At 38.3% G+C, this 21,977-nt stretch overlaps 1 pseudogene; it reads left to right on the top strand.

Annotated features, from left to right (window-relative positions):
• The window catches only part of LOC135713580 (uncharacterized), a 51,207-nt pseudogene that overhangs the window by 10,156 nt on the left and 19,074 nt on the right, over positions 1–21,977 (top strand).

Here is a 21,977-nt window from a genome sequence, read left to right as displayed (position 1 = left end):
CAATACCCGCCTTCATTGAGTCGACAGCTTCAGGTATCATCGAGTCCTGCACATTATCACGACTCGTGATGTTGCGAAAATGCCCGTTAGTGAACAGCTCAGCACAGTGATCGCACATCCAAAAAACGTTTTTCTCATGCATTCCTAGCTTTGAAAAACAATGTGGTTTCTATGGCAATAATGTGGTTTCAATGTACACCCAACAGCCCACGGCTGAAAGCCTCTTGAATAAATAAATCAATAAATCAAAGTACACCCTACCGGAAAATGAAAAATTCCTATGAAAGAAATTAAATATTTGCAATAAACCTTCACATGAAAACTAATTCCACCATTGCATATGTGAAAATTCTGAGAACTTTCTGCGATCTGATTTGACCATGAATTTTAAACTCTAAACTTAAATTTCTCCCGAATCCACCAAATTGACACCCGAAGTATATCTCCTTCACCGAAGCGATCGATCCCGGCTGATAGCAACCGGTAGCCTTTTTCGGACCACATGAGCAAATTCCAGAAGCTCGAACCGTTCAAGGAAATTCTGGACCGGTAGGATTCAATTTTTAATTGTTCCCGTGTCTGCGTCTCTTGGCTTCTGGCCAAAATTTCACGCGGAGCAACAGAAAGAAGCCGCGTGTGGAATTCGGAATTCTCCCAACTGACCGCGGTGCAACAAACCGATAATTTGCTAGTGTTTTGCTTTAGGCTCCCGTTCGGAACCCCATGCTGGCTCATTTTAAGCCAAAATATACCTGCCTCCTGCCTTTGCCTACGTCGACGAGAAGAAGCGCTTTGTTGCGTGCTAAATTGGAATACGGCACGAAACAACAGCAGGCACTGCACGACTGCCGATTGGTGGTGGTTATGAAAAATGACACGACCTACCGCACCTCGATTCTTGAATTAGGTTTATCCTCATTCCGTTCATAACTCTATCGCGGAAATTAATATTTACAAGCAAATTATCTCTATAGAGGTACGAATGATAAATATGCGAGATTGAAGTTGCTGACTGTTGCCGCCTTTACAGGGTGGATAAGCATTTGCGTGCATCAAGCGCGTAAATAATAGGAGAAGTATGATTGCATGAACCAGTACTTAGTTCAAGATATTAGCGATAAGCCATGATGAATGCGTGTATTTTATTATCATGATTGTAAAGTACAAATAGACTGTTATATGCTGGAATAATTGAAACCTTCCATCGTTGAACATTCAACGAAAGTTCTCAGTAACTGAATTCAGGACAATGAAAAAAGATATCGTCACTGACTAATCTTAAACTGACACTCTCTCGTTGTTTTCAAGCGAATGAGGGCATATTGACCACACGAAGAATCAGCAAGCATCGAAAAAAATTCACCGAAATTAGCAGGCCATTCCCAAACTGTCAGCTACTGTTTTCGCTAATTAATAACATTGGTTCGATCGCAGTTGGCATGCTCGTTCGAAAACCATGAGAAGCAAGCGTGAGATCGTTGATACTGAGTATGGTATTTTCTTCCCGCTTGCTTCATTGTTATCCAATCCATGGGATTGAGAGATTGAAAAATCTGTCCGGTTTGAGACGGATTAATTTTTATCTACTCAAACGATATCCAATGCAAAACAGTGGCTAATTTGATGCGGAACCAGTTATGTTAAAGCAACAGACATAGTTTTGATCGTTAATTAATTACTATTTCAACTATTTTGACAGATCCTCTATCAAATGCTGTGAATTCTTTTACCACCAGTTCGAAAATTAACATACATCTTTTTTTTTCAATTTGATAGTTATAAAATGTTGATGTGCCGTTGTGCAAAATAAAATGAAACCTATTTAACTCACATCTTTATCTTGTTGTCTTTGATAAGCCGAGATTTCAAGGAAACGCTACTCGATATAAAATCGCTCAAAAAGGCACCTCATACGAATATAAAGGTGCAAGATTGATCGACAGAACAAGTTACCCAATGGGCAAGTAAATGGACGGACTAATTAATGGCGAAGAGTTCGTGATCACCGTTTTGCAGCGGATTGCGGGTTCATCATCAATTGATTTCGAATTATGTAGGTAGGTAGGTAGGGTACAGCTGGATCCTCGCAAATGGAATGGTCAGCAAGAATCGAACTAACGCGCTACTTCTTTAAGGTACCGATTAGAGACCATCGTCGTCCATTTTGGATCGGTGATCGAGCGCTCACGCAATAAGATTGCTCGAATAGCCGCATGTGCATGCTCGGAGCATTAAACCAAGAGACCGTGCCCATTATGGGCACTTTTCTGCTCATTACCATTGTGAAATCACCAGGTAGGCGATGATTCCATCGTATCACGCAGAATGGTGGTAATTAACACCGCATGGGAGTGTGATGATAATGATATCTGAAAATGCCCACAATTGTAATTTAATAGGAGCTTCGGTTCATCTTTGCGCAATGAAGCTTCGTTAACTATTTGAGCGGTGCATGTCAACATACCGAGTCATGTACGTGAACAAATTTTGTGATAAACGCAATTTAAAATAATTTATAAAAAAAAAATGCGTTGAGGTTTGATTCATAGGAAGGTTATTTATTTACATAGGAAGATGATTTATTTCATTTTAATTCAGAGGAAGTATCTGCTTCTTATTTTCCTCAGATATCATGTCCCAACAGAAAGCTTGTGCCTGCATGTGCAATTTTTGCATTCATATATTGAGTGGCAACTAAAGGTATGCGATATAAGATATTTTCATTCCGAAACTAGTTGAAACGATATCTTAAGAACTTAAAATTTTCTGCGATATTCGCGAAACCAAAATTAGACAAAAACTATCCGGAATTTACACAAAAAACTATGCCGGATTACCATGGAACTTAACGGTTAACAATATTTGTCGTTATACCTCGCAAATTGCGTGAAATTTCAGCAGATTTGTTTGATTTCTAAACACTGCGAAAAACTCATTTAAATTTTGGAGCACTGACATGTATGCAAGTTGTAACCGATGGTTCCAAAAATAGGGCGACTCGATCGCAAGACAGCTGTATAACAGTTTACTTGAGATTTGCCACCAAAATCCTACTCCAATGCAACTGCTCACTTTCCCGTACCTTTCCAGTCTCCCACGGCACCACTCACTCTCATCGAATTTGCTGTCAAAGACTCTCAGCCGAAGCGGTTGTCTGTAAACGTGGTGAGGGGAGAGGTCGAGACGGTTTTATGACAGGTGGGCAGGAACTCACGGTCTCCCAGTGTTGGTGAGTTCTTTGCCGTTAATGTTCACGAAAAGTTCACTATTGTGCTATACAGAAGTTCAAAACAAAATTTTTTTATCTGCGGATTTGGACTGTTTTGGACCTGTTTCATACCACCGGAAGGTGTATGCTGGTCACAAATGCCGTGCCAAACTGATTTCCTACGCAATTAATCTAGCTTTGATGTGAATTTCGCTAATAAACACGAGGAGCATTTCTTATAGCAAAACTTGCCATAACAAAATGGGCTATTCATTTTAGTAAACAAACTAACACTTCTTCCGACTGTGGCACCTATGTATTAGGCGCCTAGGGGAGAGGTAATGCAGATTATTTATAAATATAAAAGTAAATACGGCGAAATTCAGGTTCGTTCGTAGGAGGACATGGTTTTGTCGGTCTTGCTTGGCTTGTTAGCAGGAGTAAAATTCATTGCAGTCGTGACCGCACTCGGGAATAGTCTCAGTGCGCGCCGTGCTAGATTTTTTCGTAAATTCGCTGGAAGGGCGAAACGGTAGTGAAATTGTTAATCATTGTGTTTGGTTTTCCAATTATAGGGTCGAGTGCGTGTAAAAACATGTTAGTAAAGTTAGTACTGACCTAAAGCTAAAACTAGTTGATAAGCTTAAAAGTGGTTAGTATTGTTAGTCAGGGAAATACGGTGAAATTAATGGTGTTCCCTTTGTTCTCCAACTAGGGTAGTTTGACCTATTGTCACCTACGTTGAATGTTCATTGTCACGGAACATTGTCGTCTGTAAGAAAAAGGTAATTTATGGTAAATTGTATTGTTACATTGTGAAATTTTTGACGTAGTACTAGGGTAACCAACTTGAATTGGACCCCTACATATTTTGGACCCTCTTCATATATTTTCCTCGCTTACTGTCTAGTTTCTTCAAATTCATCTGGGTTGATGTTGTAATTACATTCTTTCAATTACTTGCTATGTCTCAAGATCATTAGTTCACCTCAAATTGCTTACAATTGCTCAATTTATGCAGTTTTAGAAAATGTTATCGAAAAAGTTTCATGTTTCGACGTTTGTCAAGAGGAATCGGCGTTAGTGTACTTGTTTTAAATTTGGTCTAAAATATACAATTCAATGATTTTTTTTATCAAATCAGTTTATCTGACTTTGGAAGATGTATTTCACGTGTTTATAAAGATTTTACTTAAAAAGTATTAAATAAAAAGTGTCCAAAAAAGATCGTAAAAAAATGTTCCCAACTTATTTTGGACACTTATCAAATGAGAATCATCAAAAGAGCGACAAACAAAATTCCGGTTGGTCGATCGTGCTATTATTTTAGATTTCTGATTAAATTGGTAAGTAAATCAATCAAAATTATATGAATTCATTGTTTTTAAATATATTTCTTGTTTATCAGGCGATTCAAAATGGGAAAAACAGCAAAACACGTAGAGTGGTCCACTCTGAGTTTTCCTAGTTTTCCTAGTTCCTAGTTTTCCACAAAAGTATTCCTATCTCCCTAACGCATTTAACTAAGGGGCTGTTCATAAACTACGTAGACGCTTTTGGGGGGTGGGAGCGCTTGGCAGATGTCTACGGTCCGTACAATTTTTTAAATTTTGTGTTTGAGACTGTCTTCTACGGAAGGGGGGGGGGTGAAATCTCTCAAAAACCGTCTACGTAGTTTATGAACAGCCCATACAAAAAATAATATGGACTGCAAGCATAGAGTCAGGTCTCCGTATTAAGATTTACTTCTGAATGATTTTTTTATGGTATGATCAGTTGTTTCCTTATGTTATATTATATTTCCTCCTTTACTCGCGCCAACTTTTGTAACACGAGTACTCACGCGTTGTACTTTGTACAACAGTGTGAGTTTTCCATTTCCATTTTGCAGCCGAGCTACCAATCGATCCTCTGAACAACTTTGCCCAAGACGTGTATACTAGAACTACATAGTGAGAAAATTCTGAACTATTCTACACCAAGCAATAGGCTTTGACCTCCTGAACAACTTTTTCAAAGACAGTAACTTTTTATTTGATCAGGATCTCGAGATATATCATATGCGAGAAGTGTATATGTATACAAACGCCACGTGGTGAGAAAATTCTGAACTACTGTCTACCAGTCGAAAAGTCTTGACCCCCTGAACAAGTTTGCCCAGTACAGTAACTTTCTAGCTGGTCAAGAACTCGAGCTATTGTATATGCGAGAATTACACGTATATACTAGCGCCTCGTAGTGTGAAATTTCTGAACAACTCCACCAACGAAAAGAGCTTGACTTCCTGAACAACTTTGCTGAAGGCATTTACTTTCTATCTGGTCAGGATCTAGAGATATTTTATACACGAGAATTTCACATGTATACTAGCACCACGAAGTGAGATAATTCTGAACTATTGTACACTAAGAAATAGGCTTTGACCTCCTGAACAACTTTGCCGAAGACAGTAACTTTCTATCTGGTCAGGATCTCGAGATATTCCATGTTGTAACCAATTAAGTCAATCCCACGTAGTATGGACACCGTTTACGCGGTTTCCATTTACATTTTCTCTATTATCCGCATTTTGGGAATTAATTGTTATCAAAGTTTAGCTTTTTTAGTTCAAAACAAGTTTTTTGAGGAATACAAGTTGGTTTCAGATCGATTGGCAGCAAGAAAATGGCAATGGAAAACTCATATGTGTTGTACAAAGTACAACAGCGCGAGTAACGGGGAGTTAACTTTTATGCATACCGTAAAACGGGGTGTAATTGATCAGCGGGGCAAAATTGTTCGCTGAAATTTCTCGTGTTATTTTTTCATGTGTAACATGTTTTTCGTTACTAAGCGTACGAATGTATCTTTGTATACATTGTAAAAATATTATGCATAAGTACAATATTGGGTATACTCAGCGATTAAATTCACCCCGCTGATCAATTTCACCCCGTTTTACGGCACCTTCTTTGAAAATTTTCCCACCTAGACGGACCTAACATATGCGAGATAGGAAGAAGTGACCGTCGTAATTAATTTTAGACTCATAGGTTGAAAGAACTTCAGCATGTCCAAAATATATTCGTTCCTATTCAGTGTGTTCAAAATATATTATGGACACTGTCCAAAATCAAGTGGAAGGGTCCAAAATATGTGAATATCATGATGTGAAAAGAATTATTTTTCGAATATATATCAATAAATAAAACATCTAGTGACATTTTACATCGAAGATGAGTAGCTTTCGAACACAACCGCATGTAAATTGCATAATAATAATAAACAAATAATATTATTTTGACATAAACGTGATCTCACTTCGTCTAGGGGTCCAAAATCAGTTGGTTACCCTACGTCTTTGTGGACTATACTGGGGTGCAAATCGGAAAATATGTGTGGTGAAATAGTGTTAGGTTTTGATCGCTTGTAACTGTGTCATTTATAGAGCAAATTAAAATCCAAATACGCCAATCGATAGGATGTTGCATTACAAACCTATTAAAATAAATACTTTTCAAATTTCCAATAAAAAAAATTTGGAAAAATTTACAAATGATAATTTTATTACTGTTTTCATGAAATAAACGTTTTTTCCCAAACCCAGTCGTCATAGTCTAGTACCACTTGGTTGCACATCGTTCTGCTTGAACCTGTAAAGATATAAAACAGCGCTGTTACCGTGCCACTGCTTACAATCCGTTTGACAACCCACAATTATTGCGGCAAAACTCGTTTTTATTTTTTCAACATTTTGGAAAACCGCAGTGCGGTTGAGCGGCAACCTGAGAAGTGCTCAATGTTTTCAGATGTATTTTTTTTTTTAAATTTTGAACTAACCAGACACTTCAAGACGTGAACCAAATAATCATCCAAGGTAGTAAGTAGTCAGAAAAATGTTGGCCGCGTCCGGACATGTTCTGGGTATCCCCGAGGAAGTGGTCAGTTTCTTCTTGTAACACCCTCATGCGACACAACAAACTACATCAGAATTCAAAAATATGTCCATTTTTGTTCACATAAAGTACTGGCCGGATCCGGACAGGTTCCGGACACCCCCGGAGAAGTGAAATTTGGACCTACAGCCTCATGTGACACATCAAACTACATGAGAATTCAAAAATAAGAACATTGGAACATTCCTTAAGCTCTCGCAGTTTTCCTAATATTCATAATTCTTCTCCGAAGCCCTAATAAAAAATACCATTGAGGAATGAAACCCCAAATGGTTTTGCATGATGCCCGGAACACGTCGTTAAGCAAAATAACCATAACAATTTTATCAGGGAGTTCTCGATATTTCCCCACGGTTCATGGTACTTCATCAAAGTGCTCCCAAATTTTTTGAAGGTAATGCAAATTCTGAGACGATCACTGAACTTTGGAGAATTTCAAAGCCCCTTGGATATTTTTACAAGGTTGATCAATTATTCAGAAGACCTTCTAATGTTCAACTATTCAATCAGATAATCCCTCACAATATTTCTTCACTATGTCAGCTGAATCAGAGGTAACCTATGACTTCATGACGATTAGCTAGTTTGAAGATCTTCAATTGATTGAAAGTGCAAGAAACGACTCTACTTATCTACAAAACCATTCGAAAATCATAATAATGTATACCATTTCCGATAAACGTGTACTTTTCAAAGGTATCACACAGCTCCATGATTGCTAGAATGAAAAAGCTACAAGCGGTCTGATTATGTGCTGTATGACGGTGTTTTACGTGTTTTTCTCAATCCGAAATTAGTTGCCCAAACTCAAAACTGCAATCACAATTATCACGTTTCCATTTACGTACAAAATGCAGCGGAAGAGGAAAAATAAATAGATTTTGTGCGCATGCATTGTGGATAGGAATGCGGCAAAGTGGCAGCGGCACAACCATAGAGGTAACTCTAAGACCAGAAGGTCCTAACAAAACGAGCTCAACTTTTTGCCTCAGCTCTGGTACTATCTTCGGTCCCAAGCTAATCGATGCACCCCTCGGAACATAGGAAAATCCACTAACCCCTCATTTTACCTGTCAAACTTTCATAGCGAATCAAAACAAACATAGTGTAGTACTAGAATTTCGACTATAATGGGGTACGTTAATCGATTTGCTTGGGACCAATAGGCTAGTCAAGTAGTGAGCCAATTTAAAATCGTTAGCTTCCGGTTAGCGCAATTTGAGTACTTTTCGCGTTTGCCGCTGTACCGCTATGCCGCTATGCCGCTATGCCGCTGTTATTGTGTTGGCCTTGCCCTTGAGACAACCAGCGATGGGGTGGCTGTTCATTAATCACGTAGACAGTTTAGATGGGGGGAGGGGTTGGCAATCATCCACGGCCCATACAAATTTAAAAAAAAAAAATCGATAGTTGTCTATCCGGGGGAGGGAGGGGGCTAGAATCCCAAAAAAATGTCGACGTAGTTAATGAACAGCCCCTAATACGAAACGCGGAACAGTTATTTCGACAGTGAGCATTCATAAGGGCGTATACGCGATGATCGATTCTCTTCATTGATTTTCTTTTTTGTTAATAACTCGCTAGATTTAACGTTTGTCGGTGCGTTTGCTGTTGCTTTTGATAGGCAATGCAACCTGTTACAACTCTACATTGAACAAATTCTACAAAATTGTTCCGCTTAGCTGTAGCAATGCAAAGAGAAAATCGATTAAGAGAAACTTAATATGGTAATATCAACAATCAATACGAAACTAACGATTTTAAATTGGCTCACCACTTTAGTAGCCTATTGGTCCCAAGCAAACGATTAACGTACCCTATTCTAGTTGAAATTCTATTACTACACTATGTTTGTTTTGATTCGCTATGAAAGTTTGACAGATAACATCAGGGGTGTGTGGATTCATGCAGAACATGCAGGGGTGAGTGAAATAGCTTGGGACTGCTTGGGACCGTTGTTCTGGTACTGAGTGAGCCAAAAATAATAATGATTTTCTTCGGGACCCAGTGGTCTTAGAGTTACCTCTATGGTAATATGGAAGCGTTCTGCACGATATGCAATAAGGTCTTCACAATGGCCAAAGGTTTCCAAGCTTTCGAGCAGCACGCGAATACTGCGAAACATAAGGAAGGATGGATGGTTCTTCGTGGTTGAAGTCAACTGCGGCTTTGCAGGGATCGCGAATCAAAATTGATCGGCAACGCGCAGTCATCTTCATCTGCGGCATCCATTCGTCAAGTGCAGCTTTTAAGTACACGAGATGTAGCTACTAAGGCCGAACTAATCTGGTTACTAAAATGCATTGCATCAGATTTCCCGGCTGTATCCTGTGATGGCATTCGAGATACCTTCAACGCTATGTTTGCGATGGCGGTGCCTGGTGATTTTTCGTTGAGCAGAACTAAAGCTCGTTATTTAGTGACCGATGCTTTGGCACCTTTCTTCCGAGAGGTTGCACTGGACGATGCACGCGATTCTCTATACACGTTGTGCTACGATGAGACAACCAATTCGGCTGGGAGAAAAAAAATTGCAAACAGCCATCCGCTACTGGTCCAAATCGAAGTCACAGGTTATTTCAATGCATCTACAAACGTTCTTCATTGGTTCTGCTAAAGCAGAGGACATCCTTCAAAAGTTAAATGATGCTTTGCAAAATGCTGCATTGCCGCGGAAGAATCTTCTCATGCTTGGTAAATATTTTATGAATACTATGAAATAGAAAAAAATACTACCCACTTTTTCAGTAAATAAGCTTTGCAGTATTTTGTTTCGTTCGTTTTCCTTTTTAACACTTTTTATTACCGAAAAATAGTACTAAAACAATGTATTCATATTCTGCAGGAAGTGATGGTCCGAACGTCAACAAAAAAGTTGAGCGGCTTATGAATGATCAACTTCTAGAGGATCACCGAAAACCTTTGCTGAATATCGGATCCTGCAATATACACACCTTACATAACGGATTCTTAAAAGGCATTGAAGAGTTAGGAGAAGCCGCATCGGAACTCATCATAGCAGTGTACTACTTCTTTAAAAGCTGGCCGTCAAGACTAGAAGATTTTGAGAAAATACAGCAACAGCTCGGATTACCCACCAACCGTTTCATCAAGCACGTCACGTCACAGTGGCTAACTTTGAAACAAGCAGCAGAACGGATTATTCAGCAATGGCCTGCACTGGTGAATTAATTCACAAATTTCGTTCCCAAGAAACGTATACCAACAATCAATACGAAACCTAGCCTATTGGTCCCAAGCAAACGATTAACGTACCCTATTCTAGTTGAAATTCTATTACTACACTATGTTTGTTTTGATTCGCTATGAAAGTTTGACAGATAACATCAGGGGTGTGTGGATTCATGCAGAACATGCAAGGGTGAGTGAAATAGCTTGGGACTGCTTGGGACCGTTGTTCTGGTACTGAGTGAGCCAAAAATAATAATGATTTTCTTCGGGACCCAGGGGTCTTAGAGTTACCTCTATGCGTATACCGCTGACGAAGACTTTTGTCTTGCTAAATTCCAATCCTGGACCACTGTGTATTCTTTCGTTCTTTATGAACTGGTGTGATCGGATAAGAGTGCAGGCCTTTATGAACGTTCACGGTGAGTCAGTTTAATACTCGCGGTGAGTGCTACCAGTTGCCAATATGAGCGAACCGTGGAAGTTTAAAACGGAAGATACGCGACGCGGTGGAAGAAATAAAAGATGGCGGTGGGTGCAAATCTCGTTGCCTCGCCGATATAGACGCAGATCGCAAATGCGTCCACATACAAAAGGTGTTCAACCCGGGGAATTTCAAACGGCACATTAATGCTTACCACCCGGAAGTGGCCCAGAGGCTAGATATAGTGGAGGAGACTATTAACCGGCAACAAAAAACTGCAAAACGTGTAAAATCAGCAAAAGTGCAAGTGGACACCACTAGGGGCGATGTGCTTCTGGGTACGTTAGAAATGGTAACGGAGCACAACCTTCCCATAAGGTATCGAGAATGGGAAGGTGCAAATTTGCTTTTGGGCCCCTTGTGGAAGGCATGCGGTCTAAAAATCTCCCGGAATACTCTGCCTCCGTTAATTCACAGAGGCGCTGAAATTATGCGGCAAATTATGTCTGCCACATTTCGGCAAAAGGTAGTTTGCCTTAAGGTTGGTGCGGCCACCCGGCATTCGAAGTCGGTATTTGGAATAAACTTATCATTCACGGACGAGGATGGCATTGTTCAAATTATGCATTTTGGTAAGTATATTGCAATTAAATAAACCTATGGTGCCAATATAACAAATTCCATTTAGGATTATTTAAAATCATCGAACACAATAAGGCTCTGTGCGTAACCCCTTAGAGAGAGGTGATCGAAGGGGCTTACGGCAAGTATGGACTTTCGTGTCTGCTATTCAACATCGCGTTAGAAGGTGTGATCAGAAGAGCTGGGATAAACACGAGTGGCACGATCTTCAGTAAGTCCATCCAGTTTCTTGGCTTTGCCGATGACATCGACATCATGGCACGGAACTTTGAGACGATGTCGGAAACCTACATCAGACTGAAGGCTGAAACTAGTCGGATTGGATTTGCCATCAACGCATAAGACGAAATACATAAGAGGAAGTGGTTCTAGGGAAGACAATGTTAGTCTCCCACCTCGACGGTGACGAAATCAAGGTGGTCGATGAGTTCGTGTATTTGGGCTCACTAGTGACCGCCAAAAATGATACCAGCAGAGAAATACAAAGACGCATTATGGCAGGTAATCGTGTCTACTTTGGACTCCAAAGGACGATCCGGTCGAATAAAATTCGCCGCCGCACGAAGTTGACGATTTACAAGACGCTGATTAGAGCGGTGGTCCTATGCTTGGTGTTTTCGAATGGAAGGTGTTGCGTACCATCTACGGTAGAGTGCAGATGGATGACGGGATGTCCACATTGCGAAAATTGGGTCACGTCGTAAGAATGCCGCACGACGACCAGTGAAAATGGTTTTCAAAAGCGACACACGCGTGGATCTCGCGAGTCTGAACAATACAGAAAAAAATTGCCAGGTTCTAGGACAATTTTATATAAACGGCCACTTCATCGGCCCTTCCGGATCCTCCGTTGTGCCCTAGGGGTAAGACAGCTTGAGTAACTCTGAGTAACTCGAGTTGCTCAATATTCAATGCACGGTGACATAGCACCCTGTTTGTTTTGTGTGCATTCCACGATTGTCAAGCATAGACGTTTGACGAGAAAAATCTACGTCCATCATTCAACAACATTAAATACCGAATTGCCATTCACAAAACCTGTGTCGCAGCATGCAAAATTTGTATGTACGTTGACGATGATAATTATTGGCTTTTCAAGTGAACATGGAGTTGTTCATAATTTAACGTCTTGATGATGGACATGGTACACAGCAAAAAAATAATTTTGATATCACATCAAAGTGGATGCACTACAATCATGTCGAAAATTTCATGTAATTTTTATGACCACATAAATAAACAAATGCAGTAAAAGCAGCGTAATGTCAGTTCATGCATTGCATTAATGATAATTTTGTCCTTTTTAGCAAGTAATATTACACCATATTTTCGACATGATTGTAGTGCATCCACTTTGACGTGATATCAAAATTATTTTTTTGCTGTGTAGGCATTCTATTGTGAAGATTTTGCCAGATTGCATACCCACCAACAATATTTGTTTGATGTTTCAGTGCCCCATAAAAGTTTCACTTCACGTGGCTTCAAAGACTACGGCTTTGTGATTCCAGGATTGTCCACGAATGGAAACCAAAGTTTTTGACGGAAGTACTTTTTGTCTTCCTTCGCATCGCGTTTCACTCGCGACTGTCAATAGGGCAATAAATCATTGAGAAGTTGTACTTTTCCATGAAGGGCATCTGTTAATATTAAAACCTTTTCACTAAGTTTAAACCGGGATTGATGAAAAGATCATTGTCTAGTCACTTATACAAATTTACTGCTCTATCAGAACAATTAAAACTAGAATTCGCTACTCATTTTTAATTTATTTATATAAAATGCTGAAATTAACAATTGAAATAATACATCCTTGGCAACCCATCATAAATCACGCCAAATGACGGGTTCGTTTCTCAGGATCATATCAGAAATATCTATTTTTTTTAGATTTTCAACTTTATTGTCCCACCATAGTTGAGACCACGCAAATAAGAGTAAAAATTCACACTGAAAAGAAATACACACGGAATAATGAGTATTTTATGTAAGAATACAAAATAAATTACGGATAGGATCACTCCGACACTCTGACAGATAATGTATGTTTATACTGATTTAATTTTTAATGTATGGATGAATATGAGACTGCTTTGATCACTTTTGAGTAAATATGAGTTACTCAAATTTACTCGCTGTGAAAATATTAACTCTGAGTACAGCCGTCTTGCCCCTAGGTTGTGCCAGTAAAGGTTCGCTACCCAAGTAGCATTGCAAGTTTTATTAAGGTTTTAAAGTACTCTACGAGTCTAAATCATGGTCTCCAGAACCCTCATAAAACCCAAATTGCTACATGGGTAAGGTAGTTACACCATGTATACTTAGTACCTGGCGGACTCGTAATGGATTTCGAACCAATTTGAACTGTCAAAATCGAACCATTATTTACTGTTCTTATAATAGCTCATATGGAAGAAACAGATAGGGAGTATTGTAATCTGAGTAAAACGTAGTTGTTATTATTTTTGGAAACATATTCATATTTTGATGAACAAACGTATTTTTGTTTTTTTTTTATTTATTAAAACAAATTTAAACAAATGAAGTACAAAAAAAATAGCATGAAGATCTTACAGCATCATAGATTTGCTACTGAATCGTCTCTTCTTCACTTTCATCTTCTGCATGCTTTTCAAACGATATGTTATAAATGAACGGATCAATTTTGCAATTTTGCAAACTCGACCGACAATAACAACGAACTACAACAGACTACAACTACCAATCGATATTTCAAGAGAGTCACTCACAATCTTGCACACACACCACTAAAAAGTCATGTAAATTTCGGTTCCCTGAGACCGACACATGTAAGCGGGCTTTTTGACATAAGAATCAGTTGAAAGAAACGTGAAAATCAATTCATTCAAACGTTCTCTTCGTCGACTAGCTTTTGTTTTGGAACACTTAATTTTACATGAAATGTTTGTTTACGTTCTATGATTTACGTCCAAAATGGATTCCGTCTCGTGTAAAAGTAGTTATTTCTAAGTGTGCACATTTGCTTTGTTTATCAATTTGACAACCGTTCGAACAGAGTAAAGCTTGCTGCAATGCGTCTTGGATAGTGTCTGAAGCTGGCTGCGATTCGACTTCGCCAGATCCAGCTTAGTACTATCAATTTCTAGTAATATGCCTAAAATAAGATGTAAAACTATGTCGATAGATAGTAGCATTTCCTATTTTACCGCTTTTTTGGGTTGATTTCGGCCCTCTACCTCGGCACGCAGAAGTCTCAAATGTCGTGAAAACAACACAACGGAGCCAAGTTACATGAAATTAAAAAAAAAACTAAATTGTATTCAAAGTACATATTATTACAACCACTCCGAGCTCATTTTCCTCCAGCCAGTACCTCCAACCCTTTCTCCGTTCTCTGGTTGTTGTTGTCCAAGGACGCACCTTCCGCCACCAGGCATGGAAAATCATTTGCATTCATTTCATACATTCATTTACATTCATTTGCCTCTAACTTTTTTCATCAACAGCATTCCGCAAAATAATGTATAGAGCTTTTGTAGGTTTTGTACTACTGCTGCTTTGTTTTCCGTTGTGTTGCTGCTTTCCTTTGTCCTTTGTCCTCACAGTTAAAATTATTTTGTAATTTTACACGTATTTCCATGCACATAAAAAGAGCATGCATATTCATGTAAAATTAAATTGGTTTTAAAATTTACACGACTTGAAATTTACATGCATGTAAAATTAAACGTCACTTGAATTTTACATGGATGGCTTAATATGGGCTCACCTTGTAATTCTACACAGCAAAAAATAAATAATATTACATGACGTGTAAACCAAAACCATTTTAAAATTACATGGCTTTAAACTATGTTTTAATTTAATTTTTCATTAAAAATCATGCACATAATAAAATCATGATAAAACTCATATCATTACACGTTTATTCGTTTAATTTTCTCTTATGGTGTAATATCACCACGTGATGTAAAAACTTATCGAAGAACATCGGATTTTCAACGATAAAACCTATAAATTTACATGCTCGTGTAAATTTAAATCAACAAACATTGAGAAAGCTAATATGGCAGACCGACCGATTATTCGATCAGTTTTTTCTCCGCTCGGTTTGTTTTGTTTTGTTTTGGTTATGTGGAAAGATTTATCGTGCATACGCGCGTCCACAAATAGCAAATGGATGACAGACAAAATATTGATTAAAGTGGTTTTATACAGAGAGCACTTTAAATTCGTGCATAAAATCAAAAATTTGGAGATGGAAAAATATAAAAACATTAAAAAATGCGCTCGTGGTTCCTTTTTTTCCTGACTGATCGTTTTGATGCAGCGGTGGAAGTGTGGGGTATGTATTGTGCCGTAAAGGCGGGTTATTTCACGTGGGTGACAATTCCACGTACTTGACAATCAGTTCGATGTTTTTTTTTTTTCCTTTGGTTTGTTTTTTCCTTTTCCGTCGATCTTGTTTTCCGTGCTGAGCACCAATGCTACCGACGTGCCAAGAAGGCAGCTCCCACACCTGGACCCTACCTATCGACCCATCAACTCATGAACCGGGGACCAACGGCTTTACTTCCCATCCGAAGGAAGACGCGATCAGAGATGTTATGCCTCAGAACATCCCGGCAGCGCCGACTGGGATTGAACCCAGGCCTGCTGGGGTAAGAGGTAATCACGCTTACCACTACACCACCGGCGCCGTTTATAGTTCGATGTTATGCAAATTCATTCAAAAAGCCAAATGCGTGTAATTCTAAATGTCCTGTAGAATTACAAAGTGAGGCCATCTTAAGCCATCCATGTAAAATTCAAGTGACGTTTAATTTCACATGCATGTAAATTTCAAGTCGTGCAAATTTAAAAACCAATTTAATTTTACATGAATATGCATGCTCGTTTTATGTGCATGGAAATTCATGTAAAATTACAAAATAATTTTAACTGTGTACAGGACATTTAGAATTACACGTATTTGGCTTTTTGAACGAATTTGCATAAAATCGAACTGATTGACAAGTACGCCGAATTATCACCTACGGGGAATAACCCGCCTTCACGGCACAGTACATACCCTACATTTCCATCGCTGCATCAAAACGATCAGTCAGGAGAAAAAAGGAACCACGAGCGCATATTTGAATGCTTTTCTATTTTTCTATATCCACATTTATGATTTTCTGCACGAACTAAAAGTGCTCTCTGTATAAAACCGCTTTAATCCATATTTTGTATGTCATCTATTTTCTATTTGTGGACACGCGTATGCACGATAAATCGTTCCACTTGTTATAACCAAAACTGAGCGCACAAAACAAAACAAACCAAGCGGAGAAAAAACTGATCGAACCGTCCGCCATATTAGCTTTCTCAATGTTTGTTGATTTAAATTTACACGAGCATGTAAATTTATAGGTTTTATCGTTGAAAATCCGATGTTCTTCGATAAGTTTTTTCATCACGTGGTGATATTACACTGCAAGAGAAAATTAATCGAATTAACGTGTAATTTTATGAGTTTTATCATGTTTTTATTATGTGCATGATTTTTAATGTAAAATTAAATTGAAACATAGTTTAAAGCGATGTAACTTTAAAATGGTTTTGGTTTACATATCATGTAATATTCCTTATTTTTTGCTGTGTATGAATCCTGATGAATGTGGGCGTGTTAGTGGAATACCTGTATAATGAGAGAGAGAAGGATTAAATAGTATTTTCCATTTAATTCCACTACTTTATTTGCTTATCCTTGACAGATACGCTTATTTCGTCTACAATGTGCAGACTTCTTCAGTGTCTTGTACTAATACTTGTACTAATAGTCGAGTATTAGTACAAGATACTGAAGAAGTCTGCACATTGTAGACGAAATACGCGTATCTGTCAAGGATAAGCAAATAAAGTAGTGGAATTAAATGGAAAATACTAATCCTTCTCTCTCTCATTATTATGATTATGCTCAATCAACTGTTCAGCAGGCAACATTGGTGTTGATGGCGCGTAGAATAGAGGACAAAAATCATGACTACTATGTCACACTGCAGAATATAGTGTTGCCCACAATACAGTTGCTTAATCTTGCCATAAGATTATCAATCTCTTAAACAATTAATAACTATTTAATTTGACGTTTGGCTGCAAAACGATTTTCTGCAAAGCTGTAGCTGATAAACATTCCCATAAGAATAGTAAAAGAATTTGTTAACAGTACAATATATATAAAGGCTAGAAGACAATGAAAAAAAAGTTTTGTTTCCCATAGTAATTTCCATATAAACTTCAAATGGTTTGTGCCAAGTCAGTTTCTTTTCTTATCAAATGAGTTTAAACTTTCGGAGGCTACCCCCAACTAACAATTTTCACAATGTAAACGCTTTACTCATTTCATTTATACAGCCTCAAGCTGTATTCAAACGTTATACGATATGAGGAAACTTTTACTCAACCTCTATACAAGCAAATCTGGCGAACTTAGTCAGCTACTTATGGCTGTTGGAACGGTCGGGAGAAGCTCTTATTGCATATCCATTAACGCTTCTATACAGCTGTTACCCTGCTGTTTAGTTGTGTGTGAACTTGAAAGGCGCTTATTCAACCTTTTCCCGGTTATCCAATAATCACTACACAGCTTTCTCTTGAAGCCGAGTTAAATACTGTTTACGCTTTTTTATGAAGGAATTTATTGAGTTTATTTTGTTGTGTATCAAAATTAATCGAAATTAGTTACAAATCATCACCAAATTATTTACCCTGCATCGGAACCTAGAATCGAACTCGAGACGACCTCATTGGCAAACCTTGACACTACCAACTGTGCTACGCCAACACTTTGAACTTATGTTAACAAATCAACATTCCCTTCTACAACAAAATCGCTGAGTATACTCTATAAAGGCTTTATAATAGTACACATGAATCAATTTTCTCGACTAGTTATAAAAGAGCAGAGTAAAAGCTGTAAAACTGCACACGTCTAAAAATAAACCTAGTTGACTGTGAAAATGCTTCCGAATTTGCTCTAACACAGTTAATAAGCTGAGTACAGGTTGTTTAGTTGTTGAAAAAACACTTTTGATGTTTATGTTATTCAGCAAGAGTGGTTGGTTGTGTAGAAGCCATCAATTGAGTAATATATTCACTTTGTTAGCTTTGTTTTGCAGCTACAAGTTGAAAGTTGGGTAGTGTGTGTATACAAGTGACATTAGCGTTGATTGGCTGATGTTATTCAGTGCGACTGACAAATTGAATAATGGTTGCGAGAAAGTTGAGTAAACGCTCTCCAAAACTATTTTGCTAGCTTTTGCTTGTAGCTGTATCTGCAGCTTCTTTTCAGCTACTTTACAGCACAACGCTGGAAAAGTTGGCTTACCAAGCTGAAAATGTTACTTGGGTAATCAGGACCCGATTTGGAACCGTTTGAACACTATGGAGCAAAAATTTCAAATTTTGCATCAGTCTAATGGAGCATCGATTCCTGCAATTTCAACTTTTTGAAGATTCCCATTTCACACATATCGTTTCTAACGGCAGCTGACAAAAGCGACCGAGCAGCTGACAATGAACAAAGAGCAACTATATTCAATATCTAGTATCGAATAGCTGGATTTAGCGTGGTTTACACCGAAAAACAGTCAGCTTCTGCTGTCCACTGCTGAGGGACAAGTCAAGGGGAAATCATGTTTAAATATTTAGGAAATTCAGTTCAAAAGGCCTTCTTCTTCTTTTTCTTTTTCTTTCCTTAACGTAAGTCTCTGTTCCGTAATCTAGTGCCAATCACCGACCGACATTGACGGCAATCGAATGTGCAGGAAGGGAGCTTCCACACCTGCGTAGGAGATATCACACCCATTCAACACATATGGGCCGGGACCAATAGCTTTAATTACTTCCCTTGCCTCAGAAAAATCACCCGACTGCGGCTGGGATTGAACCCAGGACCCATTGGGGTGAGAAAGCAGTCACTCTTACCACTAAACCACCGGCGCCGACTCAAACCTGTTCAAATCCGTCCGTATTTTGTATTGTTTTGGCATTTCTTATGGCAACATAGTGAACTTTTCATGCACATGCGGTGAAGAACTCACTACCACTGGCTAACCGTGAGTTCCTACCCACCATTTTTTGTATTTTCCTTCGCCCGGCAAGCTAATTGGTACCCTTTTAGTAAGCTAGTGCATTGTAAATTTTTGCTTTCGTTCGTTTTTACTTGTGTCTTTGTAGTGTTGCATGTAAAGTTTATGTGTATAGGTGATATATATATGGCTGAGTGTGCAATATGTAATTTGGGGATTTTGGTAAGTGATTTGCCGGTTATCTGTGTGGGTAAGTGTGCTCGTGTATTTCATTGCAAGTGCACTACACTCACGCGGACTCAGGCAAAACTTATCACAGATAATGCAAATGTTCTATTCAAGTGTAGTAATTGTCTGTCAGATCAGAGTTGTGACGAGCAGAATGTATCGGTTTCGGATACCAAAATGCTGGGGGAAGCAATGAAGCAATTGTCTTCTGTTGCTGACTCTATCACTGGTATACGAAACAACGTTGCTGCTCAGATAGACAACGCGTTGAGAATTGGCATGGAAAAAATGCAACAAAATATGAACGATTCTTTAAGTTGCTTTGAAAAATTAATTAGTGAGAAATGGAATACGATGACTAGTTCATGTTTTGAAATTAGTACGGAAAAAAATTTAGCTGCAACGAATGGTGCATCTAGGACGGTTCATTCTGAATCGGACCGAAATCCCAGACGCAAAAAACGTAAATTTCAAAATAGTGACAACGATTCGACTGATGATGTTTTCAAGAAAATGCGAGTTTTGCGGATGTTGTAAAAAGATCTAGTCATGCAAGTAAAAGTAAAAATATTAGTAACAGTAATAGTAACATTAACAGTAACAGTAACATTAACAGTAACAGTAACAAACAGAGTAATCGTAAGACTCGTCCGGTCATTGTGATCAAACCAAAAGAGTCCAAACAAGCTTGCGAAGATACTCGTAAGTTTTTGAAAACTCAGTTGGATCCAAAAACACACAAAATCAGTAATTTTAGGAATGGTAAAGATGGCTCTATTATTGTTGAGTGTGCAACAGGAGCTAATCTTAATGATGTAAAAACTGGTATTGAAAGCAATCTGGGTGAACAATATAGTGCTGTTGTTCCCACTTCGGTGCCAAGATTGAAAATAGTGGGCATGAGCGATCAGTTTTCCTCCGATGTCTTCATTGACTACTTAAAAAGTCAAAATGAAGACATCGCTATAAATGATGTTAAAGTAGTGAACATGTTTGAAAATCCACGCTTCACTTACAACAAGTTTAGTGTTGTAATTGAAGTCGATGTCGATACTTATAAATGTTTGTTATGTGCGAAAAAAGTAAATGTAGGGTTTGATCGGTGCTCGATAGTTCCCGCGATTAATGTGTTGAGATGCTTCAAATGTGGAGAATTTGGGCACAAGAGCATGGATTGCAAAAATTGTGATAGATGCTCTAGGTGCAGCCAACAACACAAAACGTCGGAGTGTACGTCAACTGTATTGAAATGTATTAATTGTTTGAAAATGAATAAAGAACGAAAAATGAACTTGGACGTCAACCATGCCGCATTTAGCTCGGAATGTTTGCTCTATAAAAGACTTTTTGATCAGAAGAAAAGCAGCTTGCGTTTCAATAAATAGCAGCCAAGTTCCAGGAATGTGAATCAATTCGATTTTTTATATTTGAATATTGCGGGGTTGTCAACAAACTACGTAGCATTACGTCAGATTGTTGAGGAAAAACGTCCTCTTTTAGTTTTATTATCTGAAACTCATATTGTAGAAACTGAAGCTTTTGATCAGTATAGTATTCCGGGATATATTGTTGCTGCTTGTTTATCACATTCTAGACACACTGGCGGTGTTGCTATTTATGTCAAAGAATCAGTTCAATTCAACCTTCGTACCAACGAAGTTATTGATGGCAACTGGTTCTTGGGCATTACAGTTGTACGTGGCATGAAGATGGGTAATTATGGTGTTTTGTATCATTCTCCCAGTTCTAGTGACCAGCGTTTTGTTGAAGTTTTAGAGAACTGGTTTGAGACATTCCTTGATTCTAGTAAATTAAATATATTGGCTGGTGATTTTAATATTAATTGGCGTGATAACCATAATTCGAATCATTTGAAGTGTTTAGCTGAGTTTTTTAATTTAAAGCAAACGGTAAATGAGTATACGCGTATTTCCAGGCACAGTAGAACTTTAATTGACCACGTTTATTCCAATTTTGATTCCATTTGTTCAGTTACGGATACTGATTTGAAAATAACCGATCATGAGACTTTAGTGATTAATGTCTTAGACCATGTTAACGATAACGATAATTTTGTAAAATTGAAGTGCTGGAGGAAATATTCGAAGCAAGCTGTTTCAAACCTTGTTGAGAGAAGCCTGGATTTTCCATTCGCGGCCGGTAACTTAGATGAATCTACAGCTGTTCTTAATAACGCTTTGAAAACGTGTACCAATCAACTATTTGAGCAAAAGTTTGTTTCTTTGAAAAACTCGAACAGCTGGTACAATTTGGATCTTTTGCGTCTTAAACGGAAA

The sequence above is a fragment of the Ochlerotatus camptorhynchus genome, unplaced genomic scaffold, assembly GCF_037179485.1.
Source record: "Ochlerotatus camptorhynchus isolate MF236.1 unplaced genomic scaffold, CSIRO-AGI_Acam_v1.1 ptg000569l, whole genome shotgun sequence".
NCBI lineage: Eukaryota > Metazoa > Arthropoda > Insecta > Diptera > Culicidae > Ochlerotatus > Ochlerotatus camptorhynchus.
Note: the sequence above shows the minus strand (reverse complement) of the source record. Positions and strands in the feature narration are given on the sequence as shown.